Source organism: Lagopus muta, chromosome 11, assembly GCF_023343835.1.
Source record: "Lagopus muta isolate bLagMut1 chromosome 11, bLagMut1 primary, whole genome shotgun sequence".
Taxonomy (NCBI): domain Eukaryota; kingdom Metazoa; phylum Chordata; class Aves; order Galliformes; family Phasianidae; genus Lagopus; species Lagopus muta.
Genome location: NC_064443.1, coordinates 1,285,047 through 1,305,083, shown reverse-complemented (window position 1 = coordinate 1,305,083; position 20,037 = coordinate 1,285,047). Strand labels below are relative to the sequence as shown.

Here is a 20,037-nt window from a genome sequence, read left to right as displayed (position 1 = left end):
GCATTTCTTCTCCAGCCTTCTGAAACAAGCCTTTCTGCATGCACCTCTTCACAGGTTTGCAGAGATGGGTACCTACAGCTATTCTAGATTAAATCAATAGTTCAAAGGCTAAGCAAATGCTGTGTCAGAACGTGAGGACTGACACCAGGCAGTCTGAAGAGGTAACTGTGCGGAGCAAAGCTCACCAGCACTTAGGATTTTTTTTCCCCAATCTTCTGTTAACTTACTAAAATGAAAAAGAGTCACAAGTAATGAGTAAACCAGCCTTGAACTTGACAAAACAAAAAGAGCTTTCATTGTTACATGCTTTTTGTGCACCAGACTTAAGAGGACTGGTAGCTGAGACAATGCCAGCCTGCTCTCTCAGGTCCCTGCTCTCTGTTTTCAGACTGCTCTATCATTGGAAGAAGCGAGAAGCTAGCTTACAAAGGCTGCAGGCTATCAGTTTATATGCACACTTTCTACATATCACAGTTTTAATATAGTTTTAGCAATAAGAAGCCAGAATTGCCAGGCTAGTCTCTCCACTCCATTACCGACAGAAATCACTAGGTGGGTGATTTCTGCAATTTAGAGAGTTGGGGAATTGGTGCTCGTTATGCTAATCAGGAGAAGTTTGGGGAAAATACCTGAAGCAAAACCCACCAGAAATAAGATCCACATATGCTTTTAAGACAAAAAGCATTTAAGCTGCCTACCTTCACCTCAGATGTTCTGATTTCTTCCTTTTTTTTTTTGTTTCCTTAAGCAAAGTTACATTTCTCCAATAACTTGCTTTCCCTCTGCAGTCACTTAGAACAAGGATGATCAGGTGAGCCACTTAGCAAATGCTCTTGCACCCATATGGCACACACAGAAAGTCCATTAGAATTAATATTTCTTTACATGGTTATTTATTTGAGTAAGCCCTCCCTTCAAAGTGCTGCTGCTGTTCTCTTAACATAATAATCCTGATAAATTACTCTCCTCTTCAATGCTCCATAAGCAAAGAACATAAAGAGTCAGCACTGCTACATTAGGACCCATTACTCTGCTCATTGCAAAGAAAACACCATATTTTTAAAGACATTTCCTCCAGCAACAGATGCCTCCCTACATTTTAGAAGATTTTAGAAGGAAAAAGAAACAAAAACGAGACAGCTCCCACCTGTGATTATAAGAATGCATTCGTTTCTGATAACGTACAGCTCCCACATGAAGTTGGGTAATTCTGCCACCCATTCGCCAACCTGGGCTGCAGTCTGCCAGCAGCGTGCCAGGCTCGTGGTGCTCACATGTTGAGTGCTCTGAGCTCAGCTGCTCGCTTCCATTCCTGCTGGAGTCATGCTGCTGACATGTGCTGAGCTTCTCACCTCTGTTTGGGTCCAGCTGAACTCATATCTCTGAAGGACAATTGGCTGCTTTATGGCAGTTTGCTCATAAAACAAAATTATCAGGCACGTGGGCTGGTTTGGATAAATTCAAGCATGCTCTACTGTTCATCTTTATAGCATAGAACACCTCAGGGAGCCCTGTGAACACCACACTGGCGGCCTGACCTCCTCTGCAGGCCCAGCAGCTGGGTATTGGCCATGCTCACCAATGACACAGACCAACAGACCAAGGGCTGTTGTCATTTCTGTCCCCTTCTTTTCCCTCCTTAAGTATGTTCTTGCTCAGGCTGGCCTCCCCTGCCCCGTCAATGCAGTCCCACCTGCAGCCTTCCTTCCTCACAGAGGGCAGGGAGAGCTGTACAGGCAATGAGAGCTGCAAAGCACAGCAGAAACAGCAGAAGAACCTGAAGGCCACAAAGTTTTAGAGAAAAAAAAAGATCTTATCCTGCCTGAGTGCTGTGGGTGGGACGAGGGGCTGCTTATGGGGAAAGAGTGGAAAGGCAAATTGGAATGGAGCAGTTCCTGCCCATGGACTTCAGGCTGGTAGATAAGCCAGGCTGGGTAAGGGATGTCCCTTCCAGTCTTGCCAGAGAAGCCAGATGCTGCCATCTGTCCCACTCCAATTCCTCCTTGCTCAAACAGTTTATAACCCAGTTGGTGAGGAAGGTAAGAAATCAAATCCACGACTGCCCTATAGCCAGGGAGGCAAGGAAGCAGAAGGCTAACTTAGCTAAATGACATAATTGCTGAGTGATGACTTTTCACCACCCTCCCTCCTCAGTTCCTGAAGCTGCACAGCTAGATGGAAAACGAGCCCTCCCCCCCCACCATGGTCACACCAGTGGCACTGCTGTCCCTTTGGTGTGAGCAGGTCCAGAGCCACTCTCCTGCAGCCCTCCTGCTCTGCTTGGATGGAGGTGGCTTCCAAACCATCTCTGTGCCCCATGCTGTGTGCAGGCTAGTCTGCACAACGTGATAAACCATCACTTCCTTTCTCCTGTGCATCATTGCTGTTGCTACCTTGGGCTTGGCAGACCAGTGCTGGCTGTGGAACACACTCAGGTCCTGCCTGGCACATCCAACCCTTCCTTGCTGGGACAGGCACATTGCAGCCAGGTTTGCACCATTTCCATCAGGACTACTTTGCCTACTGCCAAAATAAAGGATCTACTTCATCAAACCTACTTTACATTTAGCAGACACTATCCCCTCTTAGCTCAGTGTTAAGATGGACCCACGCATCAAGCACTTGGGAGAGCACTCCGCAACACACACCAGCTCTGCTCTAGAAGACCCAACTGCTGCCCCAGCCTGCCATGCTCTTTGCTTCCACACCACATACAGCCTACCACAGGCAACTTCTTCCACCTGGACCATCACCACGCTGAAAGAAATACCACCTGGTTCTCCTGAGCTCATGAGTACATTCTTTCTGAAGCAGAAGTTAATACACAAGGTAAAGGCCGCATTATAACAAAGCAGCACCCCCCCTAAATTTAGTTAGAAGTCCTGCACTTTGTAAGTTATGAGAGAGAAAAAAGAAGGGATCCGCTTCTGAGTGATAAGGACAGTAAATGTTTAGCACTGCTTAAATTAGTTTTATTTTGGAGCCATTCAAAATTTAGACTTTGGATGAATTCCTTATGGAAACAAGTAAAGAATTTGCTGGCACAATGAGGAATAATCTCCTACCCCAACAAATGAAACAGGGCTTAATTTGACTTAATTTCCCCAGTGGTGCAATGAATAACATTCTTTCCAGATAAGTGTTTCCACTGGCAGAGCTTGTGCTTTTGCTGTGCTCAACATCCCCATGTTGCAGACATTTTGCATAGGGCATTATGAGAAGAGCTTGGGGGAATCGAAGGCATTGAGCTCTTCCCTATGGTACTTCCCTCACCTGCCCATCCATATGCTGCTATCCACACCATGCAAACCTGTGCAGCACAAACACTGTAGCTCAGAAATGGGCCTTGTGTTTCCTTTTGGGTAATCCTGAGTGCACACACCAGTGCTGTAATCCACAGCAGGCAGGAGAAAAGTGGCAGGTGTAGGGTTGATGAAACAGGAAGCAGACACTGCTAATAACCAAGCACACTTTACTGCTAAGCACTGGCAGCCACACACAATAAACATAATGACACGTCCTGTTCCATCTGCACTTTAAGCCATGTAGAATGAAAGCTTCAGCATCCTTTGAAAAGTCCTCCAGCACAAAGAAATGACTCAAAAAAAAAAAAAAAAAAAAAAAGGCTGCTCTGTTCAACAGTGATGAAGCAATGAAAACCAGCATTTTCTTTTCTGCAGTCATACTGTAGTCTGTTTTTCACTTTCAACCTTAAAAGGATGTGAATTATCTGGGGGAAAGAAGAAAATTAAAAAAAAAAAAAAAGGAAAAAACAGAGATGACTGGTCTCCACAGAACACCTCAACACCAGGTAAATGTTCCTCTTACAGAAATGAACGTTAGCACCCTCAGATGGCATATTTCATTCTATGAATTGCTCAATTACTTCAGAAAAATGTAGTGGTATTGATGAATACTGGTGTAAACTCATTGATCTGTTCCCAGACTTACCAGTACACACAAAGGATGGAAACACTCAGGCACTGAGTGCCTACAACGTGCCTTATTGATTCTCTGAAACGCCAAAATCTGCAATGTTTTCACTCACGCTGCATTGCAAAGTTTATAGAGAATGCCCAATCCAATTTTTGCTTTTTACAGAAACATTTTGTACGAAAAATTAAATCAGCTATAAATAATACGCATGGATTTCTGCTCGTGCTTATGGTTGCGTTTTACTCAGATGGAACACAACACAGATTTGTACAACAAGAGTTCGCAGCAATTTTTTTAGCTTAGATGAATATAAGTTGAATAGACTTTCCTGCCTGAAGAATGCTGGGTCAGTGTGTCTGCCCAGGGCTCCTGAGCTCTCCTCCCTCTGTACAGCCTGTGCAGAAGAAGTGAGCCTGGTCTGATCTGCAGCATGCAGTCACTGTGCACACACGCACATTTTTCTGAATGCACATAAAAGCCACTTTTCTTGCAAAAAACTGGGACAACAGTAGCCAGAGAAACACTGATGTGCCACAAAAAAAGGTTATGACTGACCTTAAGGCTGCTTTAAGCTACTTTAGGACCGCACAAAGTTCAATGCAACTAATGCTGTAACTAATATCAGTGGGATTTCAAGGTTTGACTCTTCACAAGGAAGCAGCTGACAGCCAGAATGACTTTGTCCTCTGGCTCATGCCTGTTCTCTCACTCTCAAATGAAGTTCTCATTGATACTGTCTGAAATTCCAAGTACGAATTTTTTGCCAGTGCAATTCTACTGCTTTCTTCAGTACTGTCTGCACTACCTGCAAGGCTGCTCAGAGCTAAGAAATAACTTTTTCTTAAGACCTTGACTTGTTTAGCTATTGTGAAGCAGAAGTCTCCTCCCGCCTGCACTGAGCATGCAGTAGCCAAGTTGCTCATACAGTTGTGCTCAAGAGCTGCTAAGGCACTGAAAAACCATACAAAGCAGATCTGAGTAAGTGCACGCCATCACTGGCACCTGAACAGCTCAAGATTCGCTCCATGCTCATTTTTTTTTAATCGAGTTAATGGGTATCACAGCCTGACAGTACCTCCAGAGCCAAAAGTTACCCGAAGGACCACTCTTCCTTCATTACACCTGCAACAGGCAGCAAGACAGGAAGCAATCACAGCCTCCTAATGGTTTTATTCCAGTGTTTCCATAGGCTTTTATCAAAACAAAGAGCATTCTGCAACACAGTACATGCTGCTCTCTGCAGGGTAAAGGCTGTGCTTTTCTCCATCTTCTCTCAAGGTGGAGACTGATCCCAAACTGGCATGTTTTTTGCATAGCTGGGGACAGTCAGCTTTCACACTCCGATCTCCTGCAGAGCTCAGAACTTATGTGTGTCATCTTGCACCTCCTCCTTCCAAGCTCAGTGCGGCCTGTGGGGCTGCACAACCATCCAGCAGGCAGCAGAGGGGCTCACAGCTCTCTGCAAGGGGAAAGAGAGCATCAGCACTACGTGGATAACAAAACAACCTTCTCATCTTAGGGTTCTGAAGAGGAGCAGGAAAGAGGGCTGGAGGGAAGGAAAGCACCTGAAGTCCTGAAGAGCATTTGCCTCCTGTCCGCTTTTCTCCATTACCAGAAAACCAACACTCATCACATACCTCTGAATACCAAACAGAGGAAACAGGTTAACGTGCAACTCTGTTATTCATAAGCTATGGGCTGGCCTTCTCTCCTAGAGTTCAATTAAATTCCTCTCCTTAAGCAAATAGCGTATTGTTAAAAGATTTCGGTTCAGAGTTTGGAAAGTTAATAAATGGACTCTGTACAAAGCTGCAGGTCCCAGTTCCAGGCAGGCTGCATCGGGTACGCAGACATGATAATACTAATTAGATAACAGAACCACAATGTAAAACAAATGATGCCAGGATTAAAATACTATAGTGGGTTTGGAGGTTTTCTCTGTAGGGAGAACACAGGCGCATACACAAGTCTGGAGAGAAGTGAAGAACACCAAATCTAATTGAAACTACAGGGTGCTAGAAGGAAGGGGCACAGAAGACAGACGGTAATTACAGCAGCTGGAAAGCAGCCAGGACACTGAGGTTAGAGCAGCACACTGTCAGAAGCCATTGTGAGATCTTCTGTGATTACAAACCACCAAGACCTAGCTTTAATTCTCCTCTGAGCTCCATTTGGCAGCAGGACATTCTGTTGGCAGTCTGAGGCCCTGCTTCCATTTGGGCTGGAAGACAGAAGACACCAGTCTCTCTCCATCCCTTTCCTTTACTGCCAGGTTTCTCACACAAACGCTCATAGCACCTGGGGAGCCCCTGTTGACATGTCACATCCCTGGAGCTGCACAGCTCTTGGCAGCCGTTCCCTTTAGCAAGGCTTCCTGCAGCTGCCAAAGCACTGCCCTGTGCAACCTTCTCTAAATGGGGCCCAGCCACCAGCTCCTCTGGGGACCAACAGCAGCCCATCGGCAGCAAACAAGCTATCACAGATTCCCTGCTCCAATCTCAAAAAGTCCCAAGCCCCATTTCATCAGACCTATAGCAGCTGAAGGGATCCTTTTGTTTGAAGAGAATGTGGATTGTGCTGCTCCCAGGATACGGCAGTTGCTTTTGATTTTTATGCTCTTATTACACATTAGTCCCCCAGGTTTGATTTGGAAAGGACACAGCTCTCAGTTGCACTTTGTTGCACATAGGGAAGATAACCCAGAGCCACTCATTACTGTCAGAACTACAAGAGACTATCACACCAATTCAAACAAAATGCCAACAGCACAGTCTGCTGCTTACAGTACGTGTTATATCTAGATACAACAGAAAAGCAAGGCAACAGTTTAAGCACACTGATTGTGCCATAAACATTTAAATTGCTGTTAGAATTTTTCTGAAGGATCAGAAAGATGCGAGTAAATAAAAACCCACGTAATTGGGAACAACTGTGGACATTTGTGCTAACATCAGAACCCCAGAAAGCCCCAGGATCAAGGGCTGCAGCAGTGAAGAACAGGAAAACATTCTGCTCAGCACAGATCCTTGCCATTAACAACTGTATGCACAGAAGAGGCATTTCCTCACAATCAGAAGAGCCGCAGATTTGGATTTCCAAACATCCCCACTGCTTGAGGCCCATCTCAGCACTTAGCTGACTTGTGTTTCCTCTAAGACCAAACCATGCCTTTTGTCAGTGTTTTTATGATGTCAGCATAATGCTCTCATTACGTGCTTGCTGGAGTTGTGCAAGTTTGTGTGTGCTTCTTCATTAACTTCTTACCTACCTGTTTGTTTCCCTTTCTGCTTCAGAAGCAAGCCTCTTCCTTAGCTTACAAGATCAGATCCACTTTAGAACAAGCATTTAAAAAAAAAAAGTGTTCTTTTACAAAGGAACTGTTCTAAAACTGCAACTGCCCAGCAGCTACTTCTGTATACTTCTCTCCAAATATCAGCCCCGTGCATCACATAAAAGAAACATTTCATAGGTGGTGACATTACAGAAATGTAAAATTGCCATGGAAAAGGATCCTTGGGCACCCCAGAGCCCAGCGGTCAGAAGCATAACACAGCATAATTATATACAGGGTGGGTTGGAAGAGTTCTGGCATCTCAGTACTTAAGGCCCAATCACATGTCACAGCAAGATCTCCAATGAAAGGTCCAAACCGCAGCACAAGGGATGTGCATTTTGTAGAGCTTTGTATCCCAGGTGCAGGCTTTGTGATGCTTTACTTGGAAAATCTCATTCCAGGCTGCTGGATGGGTGGAGCAAGCAGGAGCGGTGCAAGTGAGCATTTCACAGTCTGGCACAAGATCTGTTCTGAAAGAAAGGGGCAAGACTTGTTATTCTGCACTTCAGAAGACGTTTGCCCTTGAAAGTGCTGTTGAGAGAATGCCAGTACTTGTGATAATCCAAATTCTGGGACATTTTTGACCCAAATACTGTTAAGGAGAATACATGAAGTGAAAGGTGATCCCATTCTCTTGTAAATATATACATTTATATTTAATCTTCTCTCTGCAAATTCTTGCTCTCAGGGTCTTATGTTTTGGTCATTTTAAAAATTGCATCAGGAACCAATCTGCTAGACAAACAGCAAATCTCCAGGCACTTATTATTCAGCAATGGACTTAAAACTAATGTAACAATTTTTAGTTACCTCCAAGCAAAACAAAAACACATTTCCTAAAGTCTCCAGCTTACAAAACCAACCAAAAAGATGCATTTGTCTTCCTTAGAAGCAGCAGAGAGGAAGTGTACAATTTGCACTGTGAAGGTGATAGATAAATCACAGAATCAGGCTGTGCATCTCCTCGACTGCATCTCATTTTCACTGTTCCAAGCCCAGAAGCAAGGCTGCAGCACCCATAGAGGATGCGCATGGCTGTCCAAAAACTCCAGGAGAGCAAGTCTGAGCCTAAAGGACGGCTCCCCTACAGGTACTTATTAGTCTGTTTGGCTTTGTTTTTTCTCCCAAGGATGGAAAGAGAAACAAGGGTATCAGTACACATTTGAGCAGCAGGAAGTTGAAAAGCAAGTGGGAGAAAAGGACACGTTCAACTCTTATTAGACACTTGTTGCTCAACAACATGCTGTTGCCATTCCTTTCTCCCAAAAATGGATGCAGCTTTCACTCCTGCCTCCAGCAATCTTACACTTTTCTTCTGGGTTTCTTTTCAGGCTCGCTCTGTATTTCTCCCAAGGTGAAACTGCTCTACAGGAGGGCTTCCTTCCAACAGGGATGCTCTGGGAGCAGAATCTCTTACCTCAGCAGGCGTTAGGATGTAGCACTGGTGGAAAGCATTCTCATGGAAGAAGCCCTCGGCAGACCATCCATCTAATCCTCACTTGGCTCTGACTCTGCGAGCAGACAAACCTCAGTACAGCTCTGCCAGGCAAACAGATTGGCTTGAGAAAAGGCAGACAGGTGACCCAGACACAAAGAACATAAACCATGGATTTGCTTCTTACGGTACCCAGCCAGAAATGCTGTCCTCACTGTCTGGTCTACAAGGAAGCAATACGCCTTTTGCTGTGCCAACACAGTGACATTTCATGCAGGAGTGCATCAGAATGGCATCTGCTGCTGCAAAGGCTACGCTTCTATCTTAGCTGAAATCCAGGCCTAGTTTTGCCAAGTGTCCAGACAGGTTTCAAGGCAGTGAAGTCTTCATTCTCTTCACAAGGATGCAAAGGGCCAAAGACCTCACTTTGGAGACACAGATAAACGGCATTTGAGATTTCTATATAAACTACAGGCACCAGAGATGCTGCTGCCTTGCTTGACTTCAGAGAATAAATTCAACTAAGCTTGTGAGTGGAAAGGAAGAGAAATGTCAAAAGTAAGAACCTGTAGGGAGCCATAAAAAGTAGGAAAGCTCTAGATGGAAGGATATATCTCCTTGTCCCCAGAATCTGTTGTCACATTTACTTTTCCAATGCATACTCAGGAGGCAGAAAAATCCAAAAATAGCAACCTCCTGTGCCAAGACCTGGGGGGGGAAGGTGGGAGAAAAAAGCATCCAGAGACATCTAAGAGTATTAGCAGGTACAGAGCAGGAAGCTGGCGCTGCATCCTTGTGATAAAGTGCAAGTCATGGGGCTGGAGGAGTACACAATACCTTCCTGGAAAAGGTGTTATCCTGCTATGCAAGTTCACTCTGTTCTGAAGAAATCTGAATCACCTTGAAATCAAGAAGAGACTGAAGGAAAGAAAAGGCATGCAGGCACCAACCACGCAGATGCTTTTAGCACTTTAACTTTGCCAAGTTAGCAGCCAGTCTGAGAGCAGTGGGATGGTAGAGTCTAGCCAAAGTGAAGAGACTGAAACCTGCTTTTCAGCCAGTAAAAGGTTTCAAAATCTAAACAAAAAAAATCGCATCTAATGAAGATATAAGCATATTCATGGAATTCTTCACCCACTCTGTCCCCAGGCAGCCTATAGCCACTATGGTAGAACTCATTGGAAAGGCAGGATACAGAGGTGGAAGAACAAGGACCGCTGAAACTACAAAAATCTCCATGTTCCATCCTTGGTCTCTGTAAGAGATCTGAACACACATCACACCAAAGCCTCCAGAAACAGTAAGTGCTTCACAGCAAGCAGGTATTCTCAGATGTATGTCAACACTCAGATCACTGCCAAGTAACTTCCAGGCTCATACCTGAAATCTTGTTGAGATTAGCCAGTGTGCAGCAGATATCCAGATTTACGCATGCAGGAGATGAGAGAAGCCAGTCTCCCCTGCTTTCCAGTGTTACTGCATGCAGAGCTTGAGCTGGTAACACACTGGACTGAGGTAACACACGAACTGCCTTCCCCCTGCAGGAGCTCAGGAATACATCTGGAGAGCTCCTGCTTTCATTCCCCAAAGCAGAGCAGCTTCATGCCCTATCAGCCTTGATGAGCTTCCTACTCCATCCACATCTCTAGAAGGAAAAGGCAAAGCAAAAATGACTTTGTATCAGCAGAGACAGGGTTTGAGACTGCACACCAGCTGCATCCCCCGTTACACAGGAGCTTCTCATACTGTCCCATGGGTCAATGGCATATGTTTCTCATTTCCTCTGGCTTCATGTCACAAAAGACCAGGACAAGGAACTCAGATTCACCATCAACGGATGGTGGCAGAATTTGACTCAAAAAGAGCAAAACTCTGTAGCTGTTATCTTGATAAAGACTCAGCACAGTGTTAAATCATGGGTCCTCCAGTGGCTGGCAGAGGCTGCACTGCATGCATACACAGGATTAACCCACAGCTTACTCTGAGCTCCCCATGAAAAAAAAACATTAAACAGCTACCTCTGTACATGCAGATGAAAAACACAAGCAAAGAAATGCAAAAAGCAGAAGCATCTCTTCAGTACATGCAGCTGGGGCAGCTGGCACACTGCTGCCATGGAGCGTGGTGCGGCTCCGGCAGAGCGGTGACCAAGAGGCAAACTCCCTCAGGCTTGAAGAGTCCTGAAGCAAACAAAGCCCCCGGCTCAAGTCTGCCAAACCTTCTCTACTTGGATGGCGGCTTGCTCACACTTGGCAACAGTTTGGTGCAATTTGAAGCTGGCTCAGACCTAAAGTGAAAAGATTAATGGGATATTTGAAACCCCACTCCTATTTTTCCTCAGATCTTACTTACGTAGAAGCTCTGATGTTGGTTGCTGAGCTCCTTAAAACACAATCTGCACAACGTGCCACAGTAAATAAACAGATTTAAGCAGCAAGTCCATTTAGAAGGAGTTTATTTAGAAAGCACACACATCACTAAAGAGAGCTTATTTCTTATCTAACTCCAAGCACTTAGGAGGCAATCCTTCAGGGGTGTTCTGCAGGCAGCGTGAGATTAATTCTGTTTGCAGCAATTATTTTCAGGATGTTCTGCACTCCCATTAAGAGCCTGGAAGTTCAGTTAGTTTCTCGGCTTGCGGATTAGAGAAAAGCTGGAGACATTAAGCAAAAGAAGAAATGCCTTCCAGCAAACTGACCCATAAGAGGAACCTTCCTGTCAGAGTGCGGCAGCGTTGGCTGAGACCTGACATGCTGAGCCCTGCCTGGCACAGCCTGGACACGGACCCCCATCCTGCCTGGGAGCTGGACCTGTCACACCACCCCAGGGACACGTTGCACTTGTGCCACAAACATCCACCTTCAGCCTCCAGCAACACTTCAGGATGGAGAAATCTCTGAATTTGCTCTCAAACCAAGGAAAGGCTGACATGCACACACAATCCAGAGAGCCCTCCAGGCCACACGAAGCCCTGCTTATGGTCCGCATGGACTCAGGGCTCGCAAGAGAAGCTCTGGATTAAAAGTCTATAGGAGAGATGGCAACTTGAGCTACTACAGATCTGTGATCTTCGCTGGCTGCTCACTCACCTGCACCTCAGTGTTTAAATGGGCAGAGACCTACAGTCTTGGAGCTTCCTCCAAGAGTGAAAGTTCCTTCATCTCCCCAATTCACCCTGTTGAGGCACACAGGGCTGTGGGCTCCCTCTGTGCCTGTTCGCCTGTGATTTTCTGTGCCAGCTCACCGATTCAGGCAGCCCCAGCCATGGTTCCCTGGTTTTTCTTCCACCAGCATCTGTGGTGGAGTCCTGAGAGCACGCAGCTGGTGCCTGGTTGGTGCTGGCTGTGTGTGTACTGAATTACCAGCCGCAGCAAACAGTAGCTGTTGTACAATCCAGTTTAATGCCGCAATGCTGGTAAAAACATCGGAGAAACAAGGTGCTTCCACTACTTCGGGAAATCAATTCCACATGTACCCTGTTATTTCCCATTGCCAAACTCAGTGTTGTGCAAATATATTGCAAATGACAGCTCTTCATAACCTGCACCAGAAAAAAAAATGTCCATTCTCCAATTCATGTATAACCTTTGGCCTATGAGAAAAATGGTTTATGCCTGGCTGGTATGAAGTGACAGCCACAGAGTTCTGAGGAACTGAGGTGCTAGCAGCCCTACAACCCAGTGGCAAAGCAGTTCACCCTCATGGCAGCCCTTTTCCTGGAGACAACATGCAACTGTGGAAGTAATCAGCATGATCAGCACCAACCTGGTTGTAAGGGTCACACAGAGCAATGAGCTCTACATGCTGTCTTTGGGCAGTAAAATCACAGTGCCTTGGCACCTGTCCTCTGGAGGCAGTTTGGGCCCTGTAGTACTTCTTTCACCATAATATCACCTGATGAGCATTTCTTAGTAGTGCAAAAAAGCCAGGTTAAGTACTGATGGGATTTTCTATACACAAACAGCTAGGCTGCTGAGCATGGTTGTTTTCCTCACATTATTCTATCAGTAACTTTCCTGAAAGCCCCGCTGGCTTCCAGACATAAAGCTTGCAACACTGATACAGCACTGCATTGCCTGCAGCCAAAGAGGCTGAGCTGAGGTCTGCCTTCCTCTCATTTATTCTTGGCATCTTTACACATTTGAATATTTACTCTAACAAGTGACAGCCATTCAGACAAACCCAGTTTTGCAAACAAAGCAAGTAAGCCATCTTGAAGACATCTCCAACTACCCTGAAAAATCAACTCCAAACCCTCTAAAAGCAGATCTCCCATTATTACGACACTTCAAGACACATTGCAGCACTCCTGACTGCCTCTGGGTGATGCTTTCTAGGAATTTTTGGTGCCATGAGCCTTTTTACCATCTTCTAATGCAGCTGTGCTCTGTCACCTCACAGTCATGATGTATTTCTCAGCTTTTGCTCATTCCCACAACTTGGCAAATACATTAGTTTGTATGTTGTAGGCCACTCAAACCCTGAGAGAAAGTTTCCAACCTTATTTCTACTGCTAAAATACCCAAACATCCCATGTGCAAGGAGCTGAAGGAATGATGCAGAATTACTTGTCCTTGGCTTCCTGAAGACACACAGGACAAGTAAATAGCAAAACTTAGCTGGGGGTGCCTGTGCAGTCCCTTGTGGATGCTCCCTGCTAAGACCAGCTCACCAAGCATAGGATTTTAGTTAAACAGGTAAAGAGTAAAACAAACTGCACAGAAGTTCTACTCACTCTGTTTTTACTCATCTCTCTTTTCTTCCGTATCTTGGGTATTCCAGCTACTGAAAGCCTCTCTTAACCTTCTGGTTTCCAGTGATACCTCCAAGCACTGCTGCCCATTTCTACATACACTCCCATTTCTAGGAGGGCTCTTTATGTAAACCAAGTGCTTTTGAGCCTATTTCCTTAATCATGCTAGCCTGGCAGTTACATCCATTCATCCACTGTTGTTTCTCACAGTTCCTGAAATTCTTTAAGGCAATCATGTCTTGATTTTCCTGCAATAACAGGCTGCTCCAAACTTGTCTGTCCACTCAACATGACATGTATTTCCTCATCTAGAAGTCACAGATTGACTCCTGAATTCCCCATAACATTCAAAGCCCTTACTGTGAACTTCCTGCGTTGTGAAGTTGTCAACAGGCACAGCTCTTTGTCACAGCAGTACAGACACACAATGAATGTCCCCAGAAGGTGCCTAAGTCCTTAGCTGTGACAGCGAGTAATTTCTTCACTAGAAAACGTGTGGGACAGTATCATTCAGTGATAAGTTTGTGCCAATACGGCAGTGCTGAGTGGTCAAAGCTCTAGGTGGAAACTTCTTAGGGTCCCAAAGGAAAAGCTGTCTGTGTAAGTGAAATTTCTGGAAACTACATTATGCTTTGTTTTACGACTGTGCTGGAAAAAGAGACAGATATCCTTTTTGCTGGGGAACAGAATTCATCCCTGCAGTTATCCAGACAGCACTGATAAACATCTGCTTCTTTCTAAAGGGCCCATGCAAGGACAGCCACAGAGATGTTTGTCCAGAGCAGGACCTTGTCACAACCAGCGCTGCTCTAAGCTTTGTCAGACACCGATCTTCCAGCCCAGACCTGAAGTCCTCCAGCATCCTGCAGCAAAGCTGATCTCAAGTATTCACAATGGGTGATGAGGTCAGTGACACCAAGCCTCTCATCCTTTGTGAAGCACCCAGTCCTCAGCTTGCAGAATTGTCTGAAAATTCTGGTACAAGAAGTCAGAATGTCACACATTACAAGTGCAGCTTGTTAGCAGAGGTTGTTCACAGAGCCTTAAGCTGGTAATAGACATGAATAATTCTCTGGATGAGGTAAAACATGCATACACATGGCAACTTATAACTATGCTCAGAGCAGGGTCATTAGTATTGTTAATTATTAGTATTATTTAGTGCACCAACCGTATGAGAAAAGTTGCTGAATGTGCCCTTTGAAACAAAGACACAAGAGAATAAATCTGCCCAGAACCTGCTGCAAGGGACCCACTGAAATCTACCAGTTGTGTTTCCTACATTATCACCACCTCAGAAGCATCACAGAGGCCTAGAGAAAGGGTTTCCCAAATGGACTTTTCAAAAACCAGCACTGATCCTCCTTTCACACGCTCTGTGATGCAAGACCTGTTTGCATCAATCAAGAACTGATTCTCTTCCTTCTAACTTTCACACAGTATTTAGAAAAAAATTAAAAAAAGACATCCAGAAGTGGTGCTACTCATCACTGGGAAATAATTAAAATCCTTCTGTGCTTTCCTTCAGCCTTCTGGCTACTCATTTACTAAGTCAGCTTTAATGTCTTCATGAGTGTGCAACCATTAAGAAACCTTAGGAATGGTTAAAAAAAAAAAAAAAAAATCCAACGAATAAACCCATCCTGATGGTCACACTTTCCTCTTCACAGAGCATGGATACTGAGTTGAACAAAAGCTGCAGTATTACAAGCTCCACGTAAGACCTTCACAAGGTTTTGGGATTCTCTTTGCTGCATTCACAGCTGCCATCAAGTGGTGGGAACCCATCCAGAAATAGACAGTCCCATTACAGCACACCCCCACTTCAATGGCAAAATAAAAAGAAATACATAAGAAATAAACCAACAGACAGTGCACCAAGTCATAGAAGTTTATTGGGCAGCAATGCCACCCTTACAGGAATCACGGCTATGTCATGAAGGATGGGACTGTGTATCCCAGTGGTTACTCCCATTAACAATTAATATGTTCTCTTCACACAAGATGCAGATCAGCAATTCATAAATCATCTGGAGAGGGAAAACACAGGCTCTGATATACATAACATGGCATATTATCAGGCACGCAGTGCTCAGCATTGCTCATTTGTTTTGTTCACACTCCATATGCAGCCTGTGGCTCACAGCAGCCCTCACACCAGGAGCACCAAGAGCTGCTGGTCACCACCCTGCACTGCCACACACCCAGCGCCCACAGCACGCGCTCCTGGATGGGGAAGCCATTGGAGGAACATGATGGACTGCAGAGAGAGGGAGCGTGTGAGCTCTGCCCTAGGCAAGCTTCCACCTGCTCGCTAAACAGCTGCACAGGTTTTATGTGACTTTTTACTCCGGAATGCAGAAACAGTTACCATAGCAATTTCCACATCACTTGGTACTTGCGCTGCCTCTGAGAGTTGGAGCACCTTTTTATAGAAATTCTTACCAATGCACCACGTGCACTTTTGATTTTTAGAACCTTCGGAGGAAAAGAGACATCTTATGCTTCCTGAGATTTTAGAATCCTGTTGAAAAGTGGAACCTTTGTTTCAAGGGGGAATGTGGTGTTGGGCACAGAAGAAACTTATTGCATTTCAGAGGAGAGAGAAGAAAGCAGCTCGTTCCAGAAGCATTCATCATCTGCAAACCATCCACAAAGGGTACAGAAACACGTCTGCCAAAAAGAAGCCCCTTGCTCAAAGATACAGCATGCTTAAAGAGAAGTTTTGTTTCCATGGTGACTGAATTTGGAGTAGGAACATCCTCTGCATCAGCCATGGCTAGATCAAAAACCCAGTTGCTTTTGTTCACTCCATGAGCTGAGTTATTAACCCTGCCTCACCCACACATCCTGTTTGCATTCTTGTCCCTTTTGCTGTGCACAGCTTCTCTTTGTAAATGAAGCAAGAAAAAGCAGGAAGGTCCAAATAAATCTGAACAGCCCGATCATCCTATAATATATGTATATATTAATCCTAATGATTAGAAATAATACTATTTTCCAATATAAAACCAGAATTTCAAAACACCATTTTTGAAATGGCGTCAGCAAGCATTGCACTAAAGACAATTAACAATAACCAATGATGGAGAGGTTGTCCTTTCCTCATGTCTCAGACATGAAATCTCACCCTTCACTTATCTTATCCATCTCACAAATTTCTACAGAATGGGAAAAGAGGGATTCTCAGCAGCCAGCTTTGAAGGGGTGACAACCTGGGGCACAGACACGTGTAAAAAAAAGGTAAATTAAGGCTGAAGGACCTCAGCAGACACATTTTGATTGGCCATCTGCTTGCTTACATTCTGACCTTCCCTACTTCGAAGATTTGGCAGTGGTTTCACCTCAGCCAGCCAGATCACCACCATTTAGCCCAGTGCCAGGACTGGACCCCAGACAGCAGCTGCCAGCTTGAGCATCTCACAGGATGCACTGCTAAAGCACCACATGGGGCACACCATGAAAGCCATTAACAGTGTGAACGCGTTGCTTTCTGCTGCTCCTTACATTCACCTGAGGCAACGAGGTCACACTCACTGTAGCCCCAATTTCTGATGCTGATGAGATAATTTGCTGAGGCACCACAGCTGCTTCAATGGAGGTTAAATCTAGATGCTGTATCCATGGATCAGTGCAGCCACACTTCCCAGCGAGCACTCCCTGCAGCTTCCTACCCTGCAGCATAAGGAGAGGGGACATGACAGCACCATGCTGTCACCACTTTGCATGGAAGGCAATTGCTTTGTCTGGGAAAAAAAAAAAAGCATTCAACAGATTCACCAAAAAGCAACTTCATGTTTTCATTCCATAAAGTCACACAGCCAACTTCATGCCAGGAACTGCATAATTTCTCACAGTGTGACTGCGGTGTCATCTGCTGGAAGGAGGGAACACCCATTCAACAGAGCTGAGAGCCAGTTCAAGTAGAACAGACAAGTATAAAGTCCTCCACTATTTTTCAGTGACAAATATTTGCACAGAGGCGATGCTGGAAGCCCCAACTTTGCACCAGAGCAGCACTGACAGGCTGGTGCTGCTGGGGCTGCTCAGCACTGTGTGGCTTCATGAAGTGGGGACAGCAGTGGGACCAGAGCTGCTCTGGGGACATGCTGTCACATGCAGAATGTCATTCTGCCACTGAAAAACAAGGGTGAGTTTCTGCATCTGGTTTTTGACAACAGCCACCGGAAGCAAAATCGGACATAGCCATGAAGGCAACCAGCACCTTCTGGTAACTGCATGGAAGCTATGGGAATAGCGTGGGAAGGAGCAAGAAGTCTATGATAATTCCAAACACAAACAGAATTCTCTATGAAATACAGAAATCAGAGTAAACTTAGATGCATACTCAGCAGAAACAGTTGCTCCAGTGTTTCTGGCCAACATATGCCAAGTTGCACAACTGTCAGCATAGAGAACTTCAATTTTTTTTTTTCCCAGCAAAGAAAGTGCTTCAGTACTTGTTCCTGTATAAAGAATGCCAGCTGCAAGCAACAAACTTGGGAAAACAATGGGCATTAGACACACACACCTAAACATACCTGAAAAATCAGAGCTTTCATTGCCCAAATTGCCCAACACTTTCTAGTGCAAGGCTCCCCATCAGTTATTTATACCACTGCCAGGCCTCAGGCTGAAAGTTTACATGCTGGGTGTATGCCTGGAGCAATTTCTTTCATCTGTTTTATTTTAATTTCAGCTAAGACAATACAGTTGTTTCTGAATTAAAAATGAAGAAACAGAGCATTGCTTTGCCACAATAAAAATGCCTCCAATCTCAGCCTTGCCTGCCTCTGCCACTCTGCAATTAGGAACACAGCTCAAAGCTTTGGCACCTTGTGGCTACAAAGCAAGCTCATTTTATGCCATCTCCAGGAAAACCCACCCAAATTTAGCCACTTCACTTGCTCTGGGAACAATAACACCTCAGCTGGTATCTGTCCACATCAATGAGAGTTCAAGATCCTTTTCCTGAAATGCAGCACTCCACACTTTGGCCTTAAGATGTGATGTTTTGCTGACTATTGTCAGCAGCACTGTCCAGAGCCCCTGCTACATGCAATCAAGCAGGGAGAAGCCTGGTGCTGAATAAAACATCTCCTGCCTAGAGCTCTTGGCTCTGATGGCCTCTACAGCACTACCCTGCCCTGTCAGTAAGCATTCAGCTGGGATGATTGGAGAAAGAAACAAAGAAAATACAAAAAGCACAGAAACAAGCGAGTCCAATGAATCTGGAAATTCAAAAAGCTTTTCACCAGTGTCTGAAAATGGGAATTCCTCCTATCTGGTTTCAACAGAACCTGCTATGGAAGAGACAACTGAGATTTAATTTCCATTTTCACTTGAAGCTGAACAAAATGATGATCCAATATTAAGCTTGTTTACAAAAGCTAAGGCTTGAAGTCCTTCCAAAAACAATTTTGTTCTACTCTTGAGTCAAATTCAATGCAATGTTCTCCCTCAGATGTTACCCACATGACTGTTTACTAAGTCAGATCTTGTGATACCACCAGCTTGATTCAGCAGATGTAATTAATGGGTCTGCTCTTGGCTCACACAATGGTGCGTGCCTAACGAAGCAGAACAAAGCAGCCTCTAGAGATTCGTGCCTCTCAGCTGGCCACTGAATGTAGAACCAGGCAGTAAACTCCCAGGCAGCAACAGCTACATGAAGTAAGGCTTAAGAAACACTGGATATTAACTGCTTCTGCTCCCAAAATAAGAAACTGCAGGATGAAAGCTTGGTTCTCCTTTCTTCTTTGTGAACTTGTGGCTTCAGCCAGCATCAGCTTGAGTCCTGTTACTTGCATGATACTTTAAAGAACTTTCCTCAGAACTGCAACACAGAACATTGAGAGATACAGTAATTATTTCTTGGTTATGAGAAGCATTTTCAGGTCTGGAGGAAAGGTTTATTATGTCACAATGTACAGGAAGGAGATATGGCCCTTTCACCAGATTTAACCACGACTGTCATCCTTAAGAATATCAAATGAGATGCCTTTCTTCAGCTACGCTACTTATCTGCGAGCAAGGGCCACAACTCCACCACAAGAGAGCCAACCCATAGGTGCGTGCTCTCATTCCTACTTAGCTACCACAGAAGACCACGTCCTTGTCTCACAGCCTCTCTTCAATCATGTTACCTGAGCTCCTTATGGCTCCAATCTGAAAGAGTTGAACATGCAGCAACTGAATTCAGCCCACCCAGCATCCATACACCGGATTCACCATCAGTACTGTGAGGCAGGAGGCTCTCAAAATGGTACTTGGACAGAAACAAGCTTTGCATTTTATTGTACCCTATGACACAGCCAGTTGAGAAGCACAGGGGTGTCCATGTCCTCCACAATATAGGTGCAATCTCATTAGCCTAACAAGTAGGTAACAATCAAGTATTTCTTCTCAGCCTGAGTTGAGCAGCATTCAAGTTTTCTTTCCAACTTTTCATAAGTTGCATGATGGAAAAACATCCACCAAAAGCAGAGCTTAATAAAGGCTCCCAATAATGATGCTTTCCTCTTCATCCAAAAACTGACACTTAACAATGACTAGGGGGAAAAAAAGACGGCATGAAGA

The 20,037-nt window shown here is 44.9% G+C and overlaps 1 long non-coding RNA gene across 10 annotated transcripts in view; it reads right to left on the bottom strand.

The window, feature by feature from the left end:
• Positions 1–3,741: 3,741 nt before the first annotated feature.
• LOC125698782 (uncharacterized) overlaps positions 3,742–20,037 on the bottom strand; it is a 39,030-nt gene continuing 22,734 nt past the window's right edge. For 7 of the 10 annotated variants that reach the window (XR_007379324.1, XR_007379329.1, XR_007379321.1 and 4 more), the window contains 2 exons: positions 8,688–10,992; positions 3,742–7,740 (listed from right to left, as the gene is read on the bottom strand). This is a non-coding gene — a long non-coding RNA (uncharacterized LOC125698782). The remainder of the gene's footprint in view (positions 7,741–8,687; positions 10,993–20,037) is intronic. The other 3 variants (XR_007379327.1, XR_007379330.1, XR_007379326.1) reach the window with 2 other exon arrangements.